The following is a 22551-nucleotide window of genomic DNA, read 5'->3' on the forward strand; positions in this document are numbered from 1 at the left end:
TAATTCGCACTTAAGAAAACTCTTAGATCTAAGAACGCTAATATAACTAAGAACACTCTTCATTAAATTAAATTTCAAACAAAACCAAAAAAAATCAAAATCGGTTCATCCGTTTAGACGCTACGATGCCACATACAGACAGACACATAGACAGTCAGACACACATAGCAGTCAATTATATAACACCCCTTTTTTAGTTCGGGGGTTAAAAATGTATATTTTGCAGTGGGGTATAATATTATAAGTGTGCTCTAATATAATTAGTTTTGCAAACCACGCAGCTCTTGTATGGTTCCAAAAAAATTAAAAATTGTTCCAATTGACTGAAATTTAATTTACAGTCTGATAAAAACGTGACCATTATATTTGGGCGACAACTTTTGCAACAAAAAAACATTATACGTAATATTATTAAAATGTTTACTTGAAATAAGTCGTGGTGGATATGACTTTTAGAGGTTATACTAATAACCATATATAATTCAGTACATTATTATATTAACACATTAATTAACGGTAAATGAACTTTAAGATATCAGGGAATAAAAACGTGTGAACCATGGTACATGATGTGTGATCGATACTCGATTCATAATGTACCTTCGTTCACACCATAATGTGCTTAAAGATCATCAAAAATTGGCGATGATCTTCAAAATCGATTCAGTTTGGAAAAGGCATGACATATAAATAATTACTATGGAAATGAATGGTCAAATAAACCTGGTCGAACCGACTCGATTGAGAACATGTTATAGCAAAGTTTCCAAAATTCGATTTACAAGGAATAAATCGCCTTTGTCGGGTGTTTTTTAAATTTTGTAAATTTCGTTTGTTTGTACAAAATGATCTCATCTTTCTAGCAGAAAGTTAATATTTTTAGTTGAGACTGTGTGTATGCTGACTTACATAGTTAATAACTACCGTCACGCTTACTATAGTCTCTTATCAGTCAGTAAATTCATGATAAGGTATAAAAATAAAAACATAACCTGCTATTGTATCCATTCGATGATGAATGCATACTCATATATTTCAGAAATTATTATTTTTGATTTATATGTTTGTATTGTAATTATTTCAAATAATAATTATATAGTTACAATTGAAAAAGATAAATGTAAAAAAAAAATTATTCTTAATCGTTCAATCATTAAGAATAGGAATCCTTGGCAAATGGCAATATTATTCTATTTGAATAATAGAATTATATGTATGATGTATTTAGTATATGTTTTTTTTTAAAGAATATCTTCTTATTCTATTGAATATTTCAATGAAAAAAATAATTACATATACTGGGTGAAAGGGAAAATCGTTACAGAAAAACACAAAGCCCTTCTAGTGAGTGTGGAGCTTATGATGCACACCACTTCCAATTTGCACCCGATTTTTGTACTTTCTGGGTCAAATTGCCTTATATAATTTTATCGAAATTGGAGATTAAAAAAAATTTTCGATTTTTTTAAATTTTTTTAAGGGGTACCCCTTTGAAAAAATCGACAAAAACGCACATAAAAATTTTTGTTTTGGAATTTGATGAAACTCGGTAGATGGGGTTATTTTGATCCAAAAAGTATAAAAATCAGGTTAATTTAATGATTGGATGAAGAGTTTCTGAGATATCGCAAAATTTTGATCAATTTTAGTCCGTATCTCAAAAACTATTCGACCAGTCAACAAATGCACCCGTTTTTTGTACCTTTTGGGTCATAATTACCTTATATACTGAGTTTTATCGTAATTGGAGATTTAAAAAAATTTTCGATTTTTTGCAATTTTTTTAAGGGTATCCCTTTGAAAAAATCGAAAAAAAAATTTTGTTTTGGAATTTGATGAATCTCAGTGGATGGGGTAATTTTGATCCAAAAAGTATAAAAATCAGGTTAATTTTACTTTTAGGAAGTTACAATGTTAGCGAGTATCATGAGCAAAAATTCATTTTCCAAAAATTTAGAGCTCCGCACCGAAAAATTAAAATCCATAAAATTGTAAACAAAAGGGAGGATTTAAAATGCTCCGCATCCTGTAGACTATTAGAAAAGCAATTACATATAATATTATTGTATCCAATGAAAGATCTTATCAACCTATTGAGTTTCATGCAATTGTTCAATAATTTTTTTTGTGACATATCATCGATAATAATTAATTGCTAATCGAGGTTAACTTAAGGTATTTTATACACTTCATAATGAATTAAGACAGAAAGTCTTTTAGCTAATAATATATAGGCCACTGAAAACATGCAGGATGTGAGGGGAATAATCGATCAAATCATGCCCCTTTTTATAAATCATTATAATTGAGAAGTTACCTACTTCAATATAATAAATGCATATAATTTATTTAAGTGTATAATGCAAATTATTTATAATAATCGCTCCATGTGAAATTTTTTATGATCGTATGAAGGATTGAATTGACTACCAAGGATGATATAATGTACCTTGACTTATTCTTTAATTTCTCGACAGATATTGCTGTCTAAGAGACAGAAATTATATGAAGGCAAAGACTACATACTGTAAGTAGTTCTATCCCTACAATCTTATTACATATTCTATACGTATACATACCTATACAACTACACTGCATACAACTAAGTTTTTTACTGCTTACTGTACTGTACACTATTACAATCAAATACAATACAATTAATATACACATGCACCGCACCATTAAAAATATTACTCTAAATGTAATATTTAATTTAATTTCTTAGGGAAACTAAACGGTGATAAATTATATTTTTTATTTTTAATGATTCTAACTATAATACCTATTCTTTCAAATTTTAGTTTTTTTTTTCACAACGGTAAGTTTCCTTCACTGGAAAAAATTAAAAAGAAGCCATTTTCTCATGCATCTCCTATGCTACGTGTGTTAAAAATGTCATTTTTAATTGCAATTATGTTAGGCGCGGTGAATTATAATTAAATTTTAACAGCGTTATATTAAAAGTTTTGAAAATTTGTTAAGATTTTGTTTAAATGACCCAACTACCTTAAAAGCAAACAACTTAGTAAATGATTTTAGATGACTATAACTGTAATAAAAGTCGATCACTGTAACCAATATGTCCACTGTATTCATATTCGAAACGAGCATGGATCAAAAGCTTCTCCCCTCTCGAAATGAACTTATCACATATATTTTGTAGGTTAAGTATGAGATTATACCAAACTTTTAGAGTTCTATGGTTCAAGATTAATCTTGTAATGTATTACCTCCTGTATTTGGATCAAAGACTGGATACACACCTGTTCAAGACCTAGCAAATTCATCGTTATAAGCGATATCGACTTTCTTTATAAGTTGTTAAATCTTTTTGATGTTTATATAAAAATAAAATAAATCGTAATAAACTAATTATTTATTGTATATATACTCACTTATTTTAAATTAAGATTTTATAAAGAAAAAAAAAATTTATCACGCTTAGTTAAATAGAAATGAAATTGAATTATCAGATCGTACATAATTAAAATAACTTACAATTTTTTTTACGAAGTACACGATATTATTATTATCCATCTATTAATAATTCATAACAGATTTTTCATTCAAAAAAGGAAATTTCAAAAATGTATACTTATCAATAGAGCACTATTAATTTTATCAATACATAAAAATTGTTAAATAAACCATTTTATTTTAAAATTACCATTTAATTCACTTATCTTAGTCAAAAAAGGAGTCAACCTCAAAAGAAAACAAAAAGAGGAGGCGAAGAAAACGTGATATTCTCAGAAGACTGACTTTTGTTACCTTTTACCTTTAATATCTCAGGATACATTGCACCATCAACTTGATATTTAACATGCCACGATTAGAAAAGCGTTTTGAAAATGATATTTTTATTAGTTTTTAATAAAAAATGGTAATTAAAAAAACAAAGTATTACCAACATTGTTTATAGAACTAGTATTTCGAATAAAAATTCGTAAAATGTATGAAATTTACGCTTTGAATGATAGATGCACGTATAATTTTTTTTCTCTGTATGTTTACCACAGAAATTAATCAATTTTTACTATGAACTGGTAACCACATCCAATATAGTAGTCATGGGTAATTCTGTTTAAAAAAAGTTGAAATAGAGTACTTCAAATAAATGCATTTAAGCATGGTAGAATTAAACAAGGAATGTTCGATGGAGGAGGAATTTTGGTTCAGTTCGCGCACGTACTCAGTCGTCGCCATCTTAGCTTGTTCTCGCTTTCTGATTCAAATGTTGCAAAAAACTTGAATAAATTTGTGTGAACAATCCTTGAATTTAGTAATGGAAAAATCGTGCCGTACAATGAATTTTTTTTTTTTTTGGCATAATTTTTTATAAATATTATTAAGATGATTCGATGAAACAAGTCAAACAAATAATCAACATGGCGGTGACTGGGTACCGTGTGCGAGAGAATGACCCCACCTTACCCCTAACTGCGCAAGTGCATACCTTATCTAATTCTACCATGCATTTTATCATATTAAATAAAAATGTTTTGAAAATAATTTGCATTGTAGGTCACATGTAATTTTGCTGCAATGTTAAAAAAAACGATTGAAACATTTTTATTAGTCGAAGCACATCTTTTATCTTATTTCAACTATATTGAATATGTGACCTTTCTAGAAGGTCAAACGATAAAGTAGGTGGGTTTATAAAAGCCAAGTCCTCTGAAGGCCCCTTAAAATGTAACTGGTTTATGATAAAATAATGGACAACTATGCCAAGTTTCATTAAATTCTGAATGCAAAGTCTATTTTCGATAGTACTACCTTAAATTGTAAATGACCTCTTATTGAAAGACCCAATATAAGAAGTATATTATTTCTAAGCATTTTGTTGACATAAACATAATTAAATTAAATTAAAATGTTTCAGATATGAGAAATACATTTTTGAAGTATAAAAACATTATATTTTTATGTGGGATGTTGTTTTTATATACTTTTTTTTGAGTATAAATAAGGCTTTGTTCTTTCATTGTTATTAAAGAAACCTATTTTAATAAATAGTATAAACTATGTAAACAATGCCATGCGTACAATTTTTCTTGTTAGCGTTTTATATAATAATGTTGTTTATGCCTTCGTTAATACAGAATGGTCTTGTCGTCTCAAACATGGCGACAACCAGACAAAATCAGATAATACAATGTTGGTGGTCAAATAATAAATTTAAAACATAAACAGCGAAAGAATTTAACAAAAATATCGATGTGTTAAAAAATCAACGTTTCCTGTTTTGTTCAATGTGACATTTATCAGAAACATTAATAAACAATTGAAAGGTCCCGGCAGAATTCTTATGTGGAAATGGCATTCAACCAAAGTTAATAAATACATAAGGATATTAGCATAATGATAAAAATGTTAATGCTTCCAAAGTATTTAAATCAGGCATGGACGAGTTATTTTAAGTCAAAGTCACCATTGTTATAAATTTATTGTGTGCCATAAACTTTATTGTGTGTCTCTTTATGCTAGTATACATTGCTCATAGAGGAGGAAGCGAGACTGGTATACGACTCTTGTTCCTATTCTAGTTTCTCTAGTAGTAATGAGATAGGTAGAAAAAACTACTCGTATTTATGGTTGACACTGGTTAGGGTATCACTGTCTTACTCGTATGTTAATTACAGAAGACACTCATACTTCTGTATCTAAAATACGAGTAAGACAGTGACAATCTAACCAGTGACAACTAAAAATATGAGTACGGCTGAGAGACAAATTTTTTTTTTTACCTATCTCATTATTACAAGAGAAACTGAGATAGGTAGACGAGTCGTATACCCGTCTCACTTCCTCATCTATGAGCAATGCGGACTTGGATAAAGGGACATACAATAAAGTTTATGGCACCCAATAAAGCTATAACAATGGTGGCTTTGACTTAAAATAACTCGCCCATGCCTGATCCAGTACAAAGACACATTATGCAGGTACTCTTAGAAAATTTGCCACTTTTTATTTTACATCCAGTAAATACGTATGAATGTATAAAATATAAATTATGTGTGTTATAAAATTTTTATTTATTTTATCATCACGACTAATAAAAATTTTTATGTGGTTTTTACTTACAATGGAGGATGAAAGATGAAATCATTTATGTTTTGTAACATTTTTTATTTTTTGTATATTGTATATTTCAAATATTTCCGCAGTGCTTTACTGATAACTAACTTACTCATTTAAATGTCTCCTAAAACAGTACTAGCGTCAAATTTTTAAAACCGTTGCAATACAATTTAATGCAAAACATTTATTTTTATTAAGAGGTTTTTATATACTTGACCTATAACTCTATATTACATATTTTGGCACAATTGTAATAAAGTATTGCTATCTCATATCCATTTATAATATTGTATCTGTACGAAATTTTTTGGTGGAAGCGGCGGAAAAAACACTCTTATTATACTATATTATAATTTTAAACCAATTTGTTATTCATAATTAAATTTAAACATATAATTTATAAATATAATTTTGTAATTTCTTTTTAATTTCCTTTATTTTGATACCCTACTAGATAGATTTTATTAATTTTTTTATTAACGTATTACTCTTTCGCCTCAAAAATTCGCCATTTTGTTTTATTTTTTCAAACACCTATCTAAGAACATTTATGTTTTTCAGACAATTATAATAATTCATTGTGCCATATGGAAGAAACGAAGTAATAAAGAAACTTCTTGACAGTCGGGTAAAAAAATACCATAAATTAAACTTTAATGACAATGGTATTTTGTTACTACGGTTAATATAGTACGATTACAAAAACAAACTCTTATCAAAATTAGTCTACATTGGCCAGTGACAGAGGAAGTAATATCGATTATTTCTTAATTTTTTGATTATTACATAGTACGTTTCTTATCGACTGTAAGTACAGCAACTTGATTCTTACAATGAATACAATATTTAAATTTATTAGGCAAATACTGGTCTAGCCCCTAAATATCTTGTATATCATGACTTGACACAACAGGTAGCCGTATAAAAATCGTTTAAAATTTATAAATTGCGTGTATATAGTATATAACGACCAACCGGACGTTAAAACTAAAAATAAAATCCGTTATCAATTTCATAAATTAAATTATTGTTAATTTTATTCAATGAAAACACTATCAGAATTTTATTGAAGAATTATATACAAATGAACTTTTGTATTTCTTATCAGTAAGATTTAATAATATCATATACACATATACACTTAATAGCAACAAGTCAAATGTTACAAAATTCCTAAGTATAAAACTATATATTTCAAGTTTGCTTTTTTGTTTTGTTAACTTGAAATTAAGGTATTTCGATTTCGTAAAAATGAAAATTTAATCACCCTTTTATACGTATTTTGTGAAAAATTCATATTGATTCTCTGCACGGTTTGTGAGAAATTAACCATCAAAGTCAGTGTTTTTACCAAAAAACAGCAGATTCCTCATAAACCGTAAAAAGAATCAATATTAATTTTTAACAAGTGAAAACAAACAATTGACAGAATTAATTGTTGAAATACCATGTATAGTCAGTGTTGATTTCTTTATCACATTACACATACAAACATGTGACACATACATAACTGATAATCAAGTATAGTACATATTATAAAATTTCCGCCTAATTGGCGCCCTCACGGGTAAACAGTGATGTTTACGAAAAAATGTTTCAAGCAAAAGTTGTTTATTTTTTGATAATGAACATTTTTTACATTTAAACTTTTGTTCTATCTCTAACGGTTTACAAGATGGATCCTACGGACCCAAGAGTTATCGTGTCCACAGACGGACGGACGGTCGGACAACCGGAAATGGATTGATTAGGTGATTCTATGAACACCTATAGCAAAATTTTGTGCGTGGCATCAATATTTTTAAGCGTTACAAACATGGGACTAAACTTATAGTATACCTTGCATATTACATATATGCATGGTATAACAGAAGACGCATAAAAGAGTAATTAATTGATAAATAAATTTTTTAATTTTTGGTATCATTTTCATTTTCATATAAAAAAAAAAAAATGCATGTGAATACGTATTTTTTAAGTGTTATGACTATGACATTATATGTGAATCACATGTAATATTATAGTAATAACACTTAGAAAGGTTTAAGTTTTGCGGTTATTATTGAGTTTTTTTATGCACAGTTTTATTTAAATTGTTAAATAATGAGACTGAGAAAGTTCTTAATTTTTAAATGATTATAAAGCTTTATACTTATTGATAAAATTTTTTTATGAAATGGTAAAATAATTAGGTAATTTAAAACAATAATTCAAAAGATCAAAGTCAACTCAAATATTTCAACTTCAATTAAAATATTTCCAAAAATTTGTCCCAAAAAATGATAGCTCTCTAAGTATCCTTTTCATCTCATCTAATGTCCTTGACCATCACTTTGATATTGATCTAAGAAGGAGCTGTGTTATAAGTTTAAAGTGTTTATCTGTTCGTCCGTGTGTTTCTCAGTGGCATCGTAGCTCTTAAACGGTCGAACCGACTCGAATGAGAACATTTTATAGCAAAGTTTCCAAAAATCGGTTTAAAAAGAATAAATCGCATTTGTCGGGGGTTTTTTTAAATTTTGTAAATTTGACTTGTTATTTATACTTCCACAAACCATTTTTTTATGGGTGATAAAAACGTGAATATTTCCCGCGCTACAGATTTGTTTGTGGTTGTTTAAAAATTATAATATAAACAACATGCGTTGAGACACTCAATAACTTAAAATGAATCACATTATATGTTTACATGAATTAAACAAAATTATTTTAATTATCAAGAAATGATTTGTTTATATGTTAAAAAAAAAATATGTATAAACTTAAAATTATGACTAAATTACGACGATAATGAAAGATTTGTGTTATATTTGATTATTTTTATTTCTAAGTAAAATAATAATCCCTTTTATTTAACATTCGTTTTGTTAAATTATGATTCATAACAAAATGCAACCACTAAGTAAAAATTATTCCTTTAACTCTTATTTTAATATTTAAAATACTGGCTGGTTACATTTATGCTGGAATAACCGCCCCCCTCCCACCGCGAAATTTTTTTGCTTTGGTCAAAATACATAATATTTATAGATATTGAACTCTAATTATGGTTAGGCCTTCTGGACTTTACCAGGGCTCAATTTATGGATAAAGAAGTGAACTTAAAATTCGATACTCCAATTTACTCTAAGACTTGAAGTGTTGTCATGGCAATCAGGGATTGTAGAAATTTTTCAAGTCAAAAATTATTAAGTTTAAGATTTCAAAAAATGATAATTCATATTCGTCCATTTTTTAGCACCTGTTTCAATTATAGGAAAAATTTATAATAATGCATTTCAATTTGTGAGAAGTTTAGATTCTCGGAGCATTTTTATTTTTTGAAATTTGATTTGAAGACTAATAAAAAATTAATCCTTGGGCGAAACGCTTTGGGTTACTCATTGGGCGCATCTCTTTTTTCTTTTTAATTTTAGAACATTTTTTTTATAAAACTTTTTTTTTTGACATTGAGTTTGATAAAATGGAATACATTATGTAAACCGTATCTTTAGAATTGTGTAATTTCTTGTTTTCAATTAAAAAGAGTTATTTAAAAAATTTTCCTTATGCTAATATTTAAAGTAAGTAACGCTTTAATTATTGATTTAATAAGTTTTAATTAAATTATATAATAATACAACTGTAAATAATATGAATAAGTGGAGGACCTAATTGTTTTATGATGACTAATTGTTACAGGTTGTGTTTTAAAAGATTAGTATTCAGCTTCATTGTGTGTCTATCAGATGTCACAAACAGACACGTTAAACTTAGAACGCCCCTCTTTTTAGTCGGGAGTTAGGATACTATTGATCACAATTTGAATTGGTATTTCAATAAGAGTATTGTTTATTAATTCTATTCATTAAAGAATTTTAAATAGCGATACATATTTTAAAGAATTAAAAAGCTTTTTAACGGAAATGATAAATAGTTTGTGCTTTTGAATTCTGAAAATAGAGATTAAAGCTTAAGGGGTTAATTGAAAGAAATTTGGGTGACAAATGTTTCGAACAAATGAACAAACAAAAGTTCTTTGTTACTTTGTAAAGAAAAGAACAAGAAGTGTCGTGGGACACCCGGTAAGAACTACATTCCTTTCATACCTTGGTACATTACATTTTTCTGAAAATTTAGGATATTAATTTTAAAAGTCAAATTCTTGTTTGATTTAATAATTGTAATATTAATTTAAAAAATTCGAAAAACTTCTGATTTAGTAGTCAACCCAATATGTGCGTACATTACGTTTGGTTTGAACAAGATATTTATTATGACATGATATAAAAATTTTATTGTACTTACTTTAAATTATCTCTGTCATCTTTAACTTCTGATAACTTTCACAACTCGATTTATTTAAATAATAAAACATAATAGAGCCTAAATGGCCGAGCGGTCTAAAGCGTGGACCATTTAGACTTAGGTTGCGGGTTCGAATCCAGGCAGAATTGATCACGTTGTCGTCGCTTAGATAAGAACGAAGTAACCGACTCCACCCACATCAAATTGTAATGATAAATATGTTTGTAACTAAATAAATAAAGATTAACAAATAATGACGTGGGTGGCCTCTGTTATAGGCGTATATGTCAGAGAAACAGAGGTTAAACCCTATTGTTATTTATTATTATAATAAAACATACAATTTTGACAAAAAATACAAATTGGTAATTATAATTTTTTGGCATTTTCGCAAAATTCAAGACAAACTAAAACGATTAAAACAGTTGCAGTTTCCTAGGTAACCTAGATGAAAATGGTAGGTTTTTGGTGTCGTTTTTTTGTTCCACTTTTTTTTGTTTTACCTCCCAACCAGCAAACAAATCAGAACGATAACGTGCGATGAGACACGTACTTCCAATAGTTCGAAAATGTAGTGATATAAATTTTTTTCTATCTCTTACCATTTGTAAAGATGAGCTTGTATGTGTGTGTATTGCTTTGTGTGTTCGTTCACATTTTTCGTGCGATTTTCGCGGCCATATTCTATATTCAACCACATTAGGGTGTAGAAGTTTCAAGCAATAGATAGGTTTAATTAAGTAAAATACAATTCCGGCATGAGAATGAGACAGAATCGTACGTCGTTTGAATCAGACAGAATACTAATGATATATTACATATACTGTATATAATTTATAATATAGATGTGATTATTAATATAAAACGTATATTATTTCTGTAATTATAAAATGTATCTTATATAATTAAATAATATATTAATTTAAATAAAATACAGAGAGACATTTAAACAGAGAAAAATATGATAATTAAAACAATAAATATATTTATTTATAAAAATATTTCATTGTAGATTCTTTTTATAACCATTATAATATTATTTAACAATTTTTAATCTCACTACTTTCCTAGTAACATATAAAAATTATTGCGTATTGTTTATTACACATAAGTTTTTATGGGTTTATTATCGCCTTATTTGTGATATATTTATTGTTCATTATCTGCGCGTCCCGTAGCTCCAACACGAGCCAAGCTGCGAGTATGATTTATTACGAAATACTGCGTTACTACTTTTCTTGAGTTATCGAAGTGTATGATGAACCTTTCAAATGAAACTAAAAAAATTAAAATCGATTCATTCGTTTAGGCGCTACGATGCCACAGACACACACACATAGCGGTCAAACTTATATATAACACCCCTTTTCTTAGTTCGGGGGTTAAAAATAGGTAAAAATATTTGACTGAGGATTATTATTTGAACGCATCCTTTCTGAGTATAAAAAAATTATTTCTAAAACTACTCTTAATTTTCGTCTAATTTCAAGATTTAATAGAATTCATAATCAAAAATTGAAACGAAAATCAATGTCTGAAGATAATGTTATTTTTTTAGGTCTTCATAATTTCCCGTTTCGATATTAGACACTTCGATAATACGACGACATTTCTTTAATTTGGTATTAAAATAATAAGAATATTAAAAATCAATTTCATATTGAATTCAAATATTAGTAATTAAAAATTTTAATAATTATACTTTCAAATGAATTTAATTAATTATTTTCTACAATCACATGACTGATTTGATAATAATTTTTGAGGGGCAATATTATTTATTCGTCTATATGTACATTTATACATATTTAATAGTTTAAAATTAAAGTAATTAATTTTATGAACAGACACATTAGAAAAAAATTGTAGTGATCACTTGTAGTGCAATAACCCTTATAATTTATAAAAAGTAATTCCAGGTTTTATTAAGTCTATTATGAGCCATTCTGAGTTATATGAGTCATAAAATCAGTAACTCGAATACTGCTATCAATTTATAAAGTAGTTGTCTTGCTATGGGCATATCGACAGAAAATTCTAAATTTGTGTATACTTATTAGGAATATAATAAAACATTAACCAAAAAAGTTTGAATTCGATTGACCGTCTTTAACTCGAGTTGAATACAATTAAAGTTCGGATAATTAACATGGAGAGCATAGAAAAGGTTGCGTTTTGTTATGTTTTTAACAAATTTTTTTAATTCTAGAAAAAAATTAGATTTAAGATATTTTCAAAAAACTAATTGAACATTCATGATATTGTGCATGTGAGTTTAAAAAAAACCAAAACTATTGACAGTTTCATTCTTGAGATATAATTACTGAAAGTTTTTTAAAAATTTTGTTGACAGAAACAATTATATTTAGAGTATAAGTAGTGTAAGAGAGATATCTATTATATGTATACAGAATTACAGATGTTTATTATCATGCTATTATCATACAGAATACGTGATAAATGGACAGTTGAGTTAAAAGCATGTTAAAATTAATACTACGTACATACCACTGCTGTATGATGTAGTACACTATTTTTACAGTATTGTACAAAGACAACCACCTTAAGTCTATTATGAGTCATAAAATCAGTAACTCAAATACTGCCACCAATTTATTAAGAACACTAAAAGTTTTAAATAATTTACGAAGCGTAAAAGGAATGTAAGCTAAATATAATTAGAGTGAATAACTTAAATTATTAACGGTTACTGAGACGTAATGTACAATTTCGGAAGTAAATTTAACATTTTCCTCCAATAAGTTTTCGTTCATTACAATTGTAAAATAAAATGAAAATCAATAAATTAATTTTTATATTATTTAATCATATTAAATTCTTTGTACTAACTACTCATTTTATGAAATTAAATGAAACATAAAACGAAAGGTCATTAATCAATTAACCTCCGTATATTAATCATTAAACATCTAATATGTATTCTAAATAATTCATTCGTTCATTTTTACTCGACTGTCAAGGAGCGGTTATGTTTTTCGCTCGTATCTTGTATGTAAATTTCTTTATTACCTCGTATCTTCCAAACGGTTCAATGGATTTCAACATTTGAGGTATTATTATATTCGGCTCAAAAATCTAAATGTTCATAAATAAATGTTTGAAAAAACAAAACAAAATGGCGGATTTCAGGAGTGAAATATTAATACGTTAATAAAAAAAAATTAACAAAATCTATCGAATAGGATATAAAAATAAAGGAAAATTTTTGAAGTAATTATTATTAAATATATTGGAAAATTTTCTAAAAACATTATTGAAATAATAATAAACTGCTAATTAAGCATAATTGATAATAAGATAGATATTATTTAAAGAATATTACAAAACCAAACTACCTCATGTAATTGGTGGTGTGAGTCAGGCTTATAAACCGCATGGATAAGATACATAAATACGCGGCCTTGTTTAATTAAATAAAGCTATTTTTTATTTTAAAAATTTCTTCTGCCTTTTAAGATTTTTTATCTGACTTAAGGATTGATCAAGCTTAGTAATTAAGACGATCTGTCGTTTATGTTAAAAGAAAATTAACCACAGCGTAACACGTAAAAAAACTTTTGAGGATTTATCAAGCTTAGTAATTGAGACAAAACAGCCAGAAGTTTGTAAGTGTCCAAAAGTTGGAAACTCGATTTTGACCAACGATTTTTCACACACAGTTAAAATCAAAATTGATAAATCATTTAGTCAATCCCAGTTTATCTAAATTTTTATAATTTTTTAAAATGTAATTTTATGAGAATTTTTATATAAGCCTGCTTTTTCTATTTCGATTATGATAGACATTTAATTAAAATCTTTTTCCTTACCTTTTTTTTATAACTCATTCAATCAATATAACAAGAATAATAGTAGGCAATCTGTCTTAATTAGATAGAAACGAATTCATAGGGGAAGTTGTTTGTAATACAAGAAATAAAAATCTATTGTATTCGATTTTTGCTTCCTACCTTTGAAATCATCTATTATCAGGATATGTTCATTGTGTTTAGAACCCTACATTGTATGTTACACATTTAGGTAGCATATATTAAACATTTCTCTGATTAGTAAATAATCATTCTTTGATATAAAATGTTGTCATACGAACAATCTAAGGGAGATATCTAATTAAGGTCAACTGCAGTGGTTTTTCAGTTATAGTGGTTGATCCTTTTCGTAATACGTCATGCTTAAAATTTAATTTATTTTACAATAGACAAGGCAGGAATAGGTATAAGGCCAGCGTACTTTTTTGAATTATTTTGCAGAAACTCCAAAACTTATCAATCTCAAAAATAAATCAATATCAAATGTTTTTGGGAGATATATTTCCGAATCTGTTTTTTCGATAATAGCCGTCAGATATCGTTTACAATAATATCTCCGTTTTCTATAATTGTGTCCCATTTTTGAACAAATGGGATTAAAACTTAAGAATTCAAGCAACTCCTCTATAGACGACAAACGCAGATGTACGCCAATATTTAACACCCAAGCTTGAAACGACGTAAATATACGATGTTATCACAAGGCTAACCTTGTCTAGGTTACTAAGATGGCTCATAGCTCATCTCCATTAAGAACTGATATAGAATCGGCTACTTTTTTTTAAAAATATTTGACTAGATTTCAACCTATACTCTATACATATAAAACGCTTTGTCTTGAATGACTGTCAGACTGATTGACGAATCAACACACAGCCTAAGCTGCTGATCCTGAAGGTAGAGACCTGAAACATGGAGAGTGTTCTGTGGATCCGATAAAAAATAGTTTTACGAAATTCTACTCATAAGGGGCTGAAAAACGAGAACAAAGTTTGTATGGGATAGCGTGGTCCCTTGGTCTAATTTACATCACAATTTTTCATAAACGTTCTTTAACAGAATTGATGGAAGACGTGTTCCATATTTAATTGAAACTCATCGCCTAGCGAGGTTGTTCCGGAGTTCGAAGCCTAAAGGGGTAGAAAGTTTCAGTTATTTAAGGAAAAAAACGCGGCCGGTCTCTTGGTCCAATTTACTTCAAATTTTTCATAAACGTTCTTTAACAGAATTGATAGAAGACGTGTTTCATATTTTATTGAAACTCATTGCCTAACGAGGTTGTTTCGGGGTTCGACGCCTAAAGTGGTAGAAAGTTTCAGTTATTTGAGGAAAAAAACGCGGCCGAAGTCACTGTAATAAGAAAAAATTGTGTCATGGAAAAGAAATTCCAGTTATCAGTGTTTATAATGTAGTTACAACACTTTGAGTAATAGAGTAATTAAAACAATTAGACGAAAATACATGTCATATAATTTATAGTCACAATTAAATAAGGTCAACTAAGGATTTATACTTGTATTTTGTACGTGTATTACATGTACTGAATTAAAGTCGTATTATTAACGTAACCTTGATCAATCAAAATTTAATTTATTTTGATTAATGCAAATTAGTATATAATTTTCAATTATAACAGATTTTAACTAACATGAGCATCAAAAATTAAATTAAATCCAAGAGAAATTTTTATAGGTAATAATAATTTTATTGTTCATGGTCTTACTTTTAAATTTAATTCGTTGTCAACTAACACTAGTCCTTCGGTTCACGTGAAAAAAATAAGAAAATGTTTTAATAAAAAGTAGTTGCGATATCGACTGAAAATTCTCCGCAATATCGGCGATTTATTCATATTTAAAAATGCACTCAAATGTGGAATAAAGGGTAATATTGACCCAAAAAATAAAAAAAAATGGGTTTCTTTAACGATTGAGTGAGTAATTTTTTAGTGATCGCTTATGATGATTTTAGAGATATGTAATTGTTTAATTGTCATTTAATCGTCAAATGAAATGAATTTGTATGTTTTTTGAGGTTCTAACTACTCTAAAGAATCCATAGACACGATTACTTTCTGAAGAAATTTCGGAATATCACCCAAATTATTATAATTACGATTATAGTCGAAAACACAGAAACTAACCATCCAATCGATAAATCGTGCAGTTATTTTTATTTGTATTTTTAAGTCAAAATTACACGAAAAAATGATCTTATTGTCAATCGAAGACAGCAAAGTTTTTCGATAGGCGTATAATATTTGAGAGACAGTTGATAGTTTTTTCAATCAATCTTTATTGGTTCTTAAAACCGATTTATAGATTAATAATTTTGATTTTTATTAGAATACAAAAAAAATTTTAAACGAAATAATAGAAAACATTAAAAGATAGAAACAGGATAAGGTAAGACGATAGAAAAATATTACTAGTCGAGACAAATAGAAGAACCATGTCTCTCTGGTGTTGTTTCGTCTCGCTTTAGCACAACTAATAGCCTGTTATTGGATTATGTCCACCATGATTAGATATAATTAAAGTTTGTTATTTTAAAGTTTGAACTGTGAGTTGTAATTAAAATTAAGAAACACTGTATAATTTTAATGAGATAACTAGCTAGGATATACTATAGTTAATTCTCTTTTCATAATAAATATGAAATCATCAATGTTCAGACATTTTTGTCTTAAATTAAACAAAATAACCTTTTGACATTTTATAAACACCATAAAATTTTTTTATACTGTCTATGCTTATTTCAAAACAACCTGCAACATAAGTTTTTGTTTGTGTGATAAAAGTAGTTATTGCACTTTAAATTTTGATTATTCATAAATATGTTCATAGAATAATAACCATGGAGAATATTTATTACAATCAATGTAATTAAAACTTATTTATTTTCCATTAGCTGACCGATCTGTTTTCCAGATGATAAATAAGGTTATATTATAATATTTTATATATATAACAACAAGCCACTCCCTCTCTTTTTTGAAGAAAATACCCATTATTATTGGAAATTCCGCCCATAGATAAAATGATTCCTCCTTCCGTGTTGATTACAATGCTGATCATAAGAAATTTCTCCAAAGATTGAAAAACAAAATAAATGCATCGTCCGGGAATCGAACCCGGGCCGCCCGCGTGGCAGGCGAGCATTCTACCACTGAACCAACGATGCTCTTATGATTTGAAATACAAATTATTGTAGATGTTAGAAATATTATTCGATCTCCAGAAATTCAGATTCAAAAAGATAAAAATATTTACTAAAATTATTAACGGTGATAAAATTTAAAAAAACTTTATCATAAGTTAAGAAAAGTGGATCCAATCGAGAGAGTAAATGTGGTTTTGGATTTTTTGTTATACAAACTTTTCTTTATTTACAACTAGCTGACCCGGCAAACGTTGTTTTGCCATATGTATATTATTCTAGGAAACATTTTTTTAGTTCAATAAAAATAACTATCTACCATAAGTTTTCGGGGAATGTACTTATAATCGAAAGCGTTATAAACAATAAAAGTATCCTTTATTTATGGTAATAATAATTGTACGATCAATGCTGCTACGATCGATACACTTTCGTACGTTCCTCCCTCCATCTAAGATTTGCCTTTTTTAAAATATGTTCTTTGAGGGGCAACTTGCAGCTCGCAAATGGAACTCCCGGATGTCTATTGATACTTATGCCCGGCAGCATTGTGCCATTTCTAGCAAGCTCGCCAGCTTTAAAATGTCCCTGCCTCTCAAAATATGTGCCCTGCCTGTATTTATTTAGTTTGCTTTCTAGTTAAAAAATTTATCAATTTTTTCGAACGCATTGTATTTATAATGATTTTATGAGACTGTTTCATATAAATTTTTTTAATGACGACAGTATCTGTTGTCATTTAACATTTCGATAAAAACCATTCATAATTAAACTTTAAACGTTTATTTCTACAAAATAATAACAATAAAAAAATAAAAAAACGAATTTTTGTGTATTTATTTAATAAAATACAGGTACTTACTTAACTTCTGGTTAGATAATATACAACTATACTTAAGTACATATAAAATAAATTATAATCATAAAATAAATATTTAAAATATCATTTTATTTATTATTTTAGCCGACGAAAAATATAATAAAAATCAAAAACATGGCACGGGTACTAAAATAAAATAATATAAAACAATATACGAATCCATGTCCAATATAAATTCGAAAAGAAAAGTAAAATATCGTGGATTTGAAAAATAAAATTTTCGATCTACTTCCGGCAAAACACGTGAAATGCAAAAAAAGATTTTAAAGTACCATGAAATTGTACACATGCTCGTAAAGAAAAACCAGTTTTTAGCAAAAAAAAGCTAGACAAGAAAATTGCTAAAGCAATCGATCGGTCTAACCAATTAATTTTTTAAAAGTGTCAAGTTATTGGCTTAATAGGTACATTTGAATCTCAAAATTGTATTAAATTCAAAATAAATATCTAGTGTCGTCATTTTATTTAAAATTATTTAAAACTCAAGTTATATTCTTTTCGTAAAAAATTTTTACTTTACAAATTATTATTAGTTTAACGATGATGAATAATTATTATTGGATATTAAATAAAGCTCCCCACTCAATTTAATTTTTCGGCCATATCCTGTGCTAAGGACCAACAATTTTTGTAATCACTATACCTTTACATGTACCTTACTATGTATGTATGAACAACTTAGTAATAAATGTTTACATAAAGATTATCTACGATTAATTTAATAATTACTAAACTTATACAGACATTAATTTTATCATTCAATATTTATTCTTGTATATTTCAACTCTTTCTTGTTTTATATTAATCATCAGTTTTTAAACTGAGAAATTTTCAAATTGGAAAAGATGACGCACACATCTATTCTATTTTAAGATGAATGTATTATTTTTTCAATCTGTGAGGGAATTCGCTTAGCTAAAGCAATTCAATCCTTAAGGGGAGCAAAATGGGACATACATATTTGAATATAAATTTAGAATGAATATTGTTCTCAATTTATTCGTTGTGTGCGTAGTCATGGTAGGGACAATAAAAACGATGCCAGCGCTTCCAGTGAAAAAGTTCCTTTACATGTTAATGTTAAAGAAAATGTCAAATTAAAATTATTGAAAAACACTAAGTAATTAATTAAACTTAATGCATTAAAAATTGTGAAAATAAGAAATCAAATTGCACAAATATTATTTTTCAAATAATATTAAATTCCCAATGTAAGTCATAAATGCAATCCATACAATTATATATGCATCCATACAATTCTATAATTAAAGTAGTGTATCGTTACCATGGAAACGCCTCCAATAAAACTCACACACGGTACGAATAGGCATATATTGTAATATTGGAATACCACACGCATACCATTCATTATTCAGATTGGTAAGTTATTTAATTGCAAAGCATAAATATCCGAATAAAACTCAATATCAATTTACAAGATTGAAAACAATAACTATATGACATATTATTAAATAATAGGTATTCTTATAGATGTAAAATGACTCTTCATGTAATTAATATACTTTAAAAATTTAGAATATAGTTATTGTTAACAATAAAATATAAACATACCTTAAAAGATATCAACTTAAAAAAAATTATATTCTATTTAAGTTTGATTACCCGAGTGGATTTATGCAATTTTACTTTAATCGTTTTTGATGAATTCTTTCACGCAGTGCCTGATTAAGGTTTAAGATCCAACAAACTCTAGAGAACACTAAACATGATTACTTTCGCATGTTATCGTACCATAATACAAACACACAGTGTGTTGCATTTAAGATGAAGACACCCTCATATTTTCGTTATTTATAGGAATATCGATTTGAAATTTTGCACAGTCATACAGGGTGATGTGTTACATTTTTTAAGATACTTAACCGAAATCTGAACTCCATTTAAACTTAGCCTGTCACAAATTGACAAATAGCGCCAATCCTTAATATCTGGCCTAGCGTCCGAGATGATTAGGTTTACCATTGTCCTCATCTACACGTCATGGTCTATCGTCAGTCATTCGGAGTCTTGCGACTGATAATTTATAAATAATTATCGGCATATTTTAAGCCTGAAGCAAGCCAAGTAATTCTGTCTCACTCATGGTCGCTTAAACATTTTGCTGAAATAAACTGTTTCAAAAAGTATTTTTTTAAATATTTTGTGTGTTTATTTTATAAGGATGCAAACAAGAGTATAAAAAGAAACCGCAAGAGAAGGTTTTAATCAAATCGGTTAAAAGATTAAAAATTGATCTAAATGCACTCGAATATTATATAAATGCAACAAATTCAAGTTAATACTTACATTGAACAAAAATAAAAATATTTACATTAAGAATTTAAAATTTTATACATATTATCACGTATTTTATAAAATTGGTTACTAAATAAATTAATGTTTCAATTTTATTGTACTGTTAAAAATTAATTTATATAAACGATTCAATTTGAATGTAATTTTTATTTTATACTAAAATTCAATCAATAATACTTTTTATTATAATAACTATGCAATTCACCGTTCAAGAAAAAAGTGGAACTGAATCGAAGAAATTATGAATCTAAAACCTAGGAACCATGAAGATATCCTAGGGTTACTTGATTTAATCAATTGGGCTGAAAATTATTCTCCCTTAATGAAAACATTGATTCATTAATAGGACAAGCAACGATTTCGACTCTTATCGACGTATTTTTAAACGACGCTTTTTTTGCCGGCCGTGTATGTTAAACGAAAGTTATTGACACTAAGATTAGTCGAAAGAAACGGATGGAAGTTTGAAATTGTGGAAAGGGCTATGCATTTTTTGATTGGTCTATATTTGTTCAATCCTTCGAACAAATGCAAAGTTCCTGTCATTTTCTCCACGTTTGTTCCTGTTGTTAATAACTTTCTTTTAAGATATACGTTATAGTAAAGGCGTCACAAATAAGAAAATCGTAACTCGTAAAATCGTCAATTTCCATACTTGAGCCACGAAACTTCAAATTTCTTTATAGTCAGACTTATCTTAATGCTCAAAAAGGCAGATAAAAGTAACCACAGAAACTTTGCTCAATTTCACTTACAACTAGACCTCAGCTTTCTCTAGGCTATTGCATTCGATGCAGAATTTCTTAAAACTAAATTAACAGAATACTTCGAAAATTTCATAACCCACATAGAAACTGGAAATGGAAAAAAACTCCTAAAACTATCCATGTTCTTCCATATATGCTAGAGATATACGTTGAGATATTTTCAACTCATGTAATAATTTTTTCTGTGACGCGGAGCTAAGGACGTAGGACTCCTCGGGGATCGAACGGGGTGCACCTTTGTGGGCAATGCGAGTAGATATTAATAAACGTAATGATCTGCGCTTCCCTCAAAATTAAAATATCTTCACAATCTAAGAATTTGATAGACCAAACTTTGTATCTTTCTTCCATAACAGATAAAAAAATTAAAATAATCGATAAAACTGTGTACTAGACTCATAATAGAAGCCCAGATTAAAATCTAAGTACTTACAATAATTGTAATAAAATCAACCAGTTTTAATTTTGTTATAATAAAAATTAATTATCTTTTAGTTAGGTACATAAAAACTTCCTGTATTACCATAAAATATAGTATAAAAACATGTCCAATCTGTGTAAATATTAGCAAACTATGGAAATATATTTAATTATTTAAAATTGAATATACAAAATCTTTATAAAACGTTAATTGATTCATTAAATATTTAAATACAAAATTTTATATATGCATATACATCATCATATCTTATCAAGCAGCATTGATTGTGAAAATATTATAAATTTTAAATAAATGTTTAAGATGAAAATAGAAAATTTTGTATTTATAGACTTTATACTTCGTTATAAATTTATTTTGCCATATATTCATATACTTGCAATATGTCTGAAATATACGAGCCACTTTAAATCAATATTTTTTTTTTATACCTATATAAATTATAAATGTGAAAGTAAGGATGTTTGTTTGTTACGCTTTCACGCAAAAACTAGCGAATGGTTTTTAATGAAACTGTAGAGTAATAAAGCTCATACATCAGAATAACACATGAGCTACAATTTATACATATATATATAAAAAGAAAAGAAAAATTAAATTTAATCCGACATTTACTATTTTTAAATTTTACAGAAATCTTTAATATATGGTTCAAAATGATGATCATAGATCTGCCCATCTATAATCATCATTTTGAACCATAAATTAAAGGTTTCTGTAAAAATTTAAAAATAGTAAATGTCAAACAGTTCAGGGCCACCTAAATTATAATATACTCAATGAATT

At 27.7% G+C, this 22551-nt stretch overlaps 1 protein-coding gene and 1 non-coding gene across 4 annotated transcripts in view; both read right to left on the reverse strand.

The window, feature by feature from the left end:
- The window catches only part of LOC123295694, a 70236-nt gene that overhangs the window by 19137 nt on the left and 28548 nt on the right, over nt 1-22551 (reverse strand). The window lies entirely within an intron of this gene.
- Nucleotides 17317-17387, reverse strand: Trnag-gcc. The gene has a single exon. It is a non-coding gene; the product is annotated as a tRNA-Gly (tRNA).

Source organism: Chrysoperla carnea, chromosome 3 (genome assembly GCF_905475395.1).
Source record: "Chrysoperla carnea chromosome 3, inChrCarn1.1, whole genome shotgun sequence".
Taxonomy (NCBI): Eukaryota; Metazoa; Arthropoda; class Insecta; order Neuroptera; family Chrysopidae; genus Chrysoperla; species Chrysoperla carnea.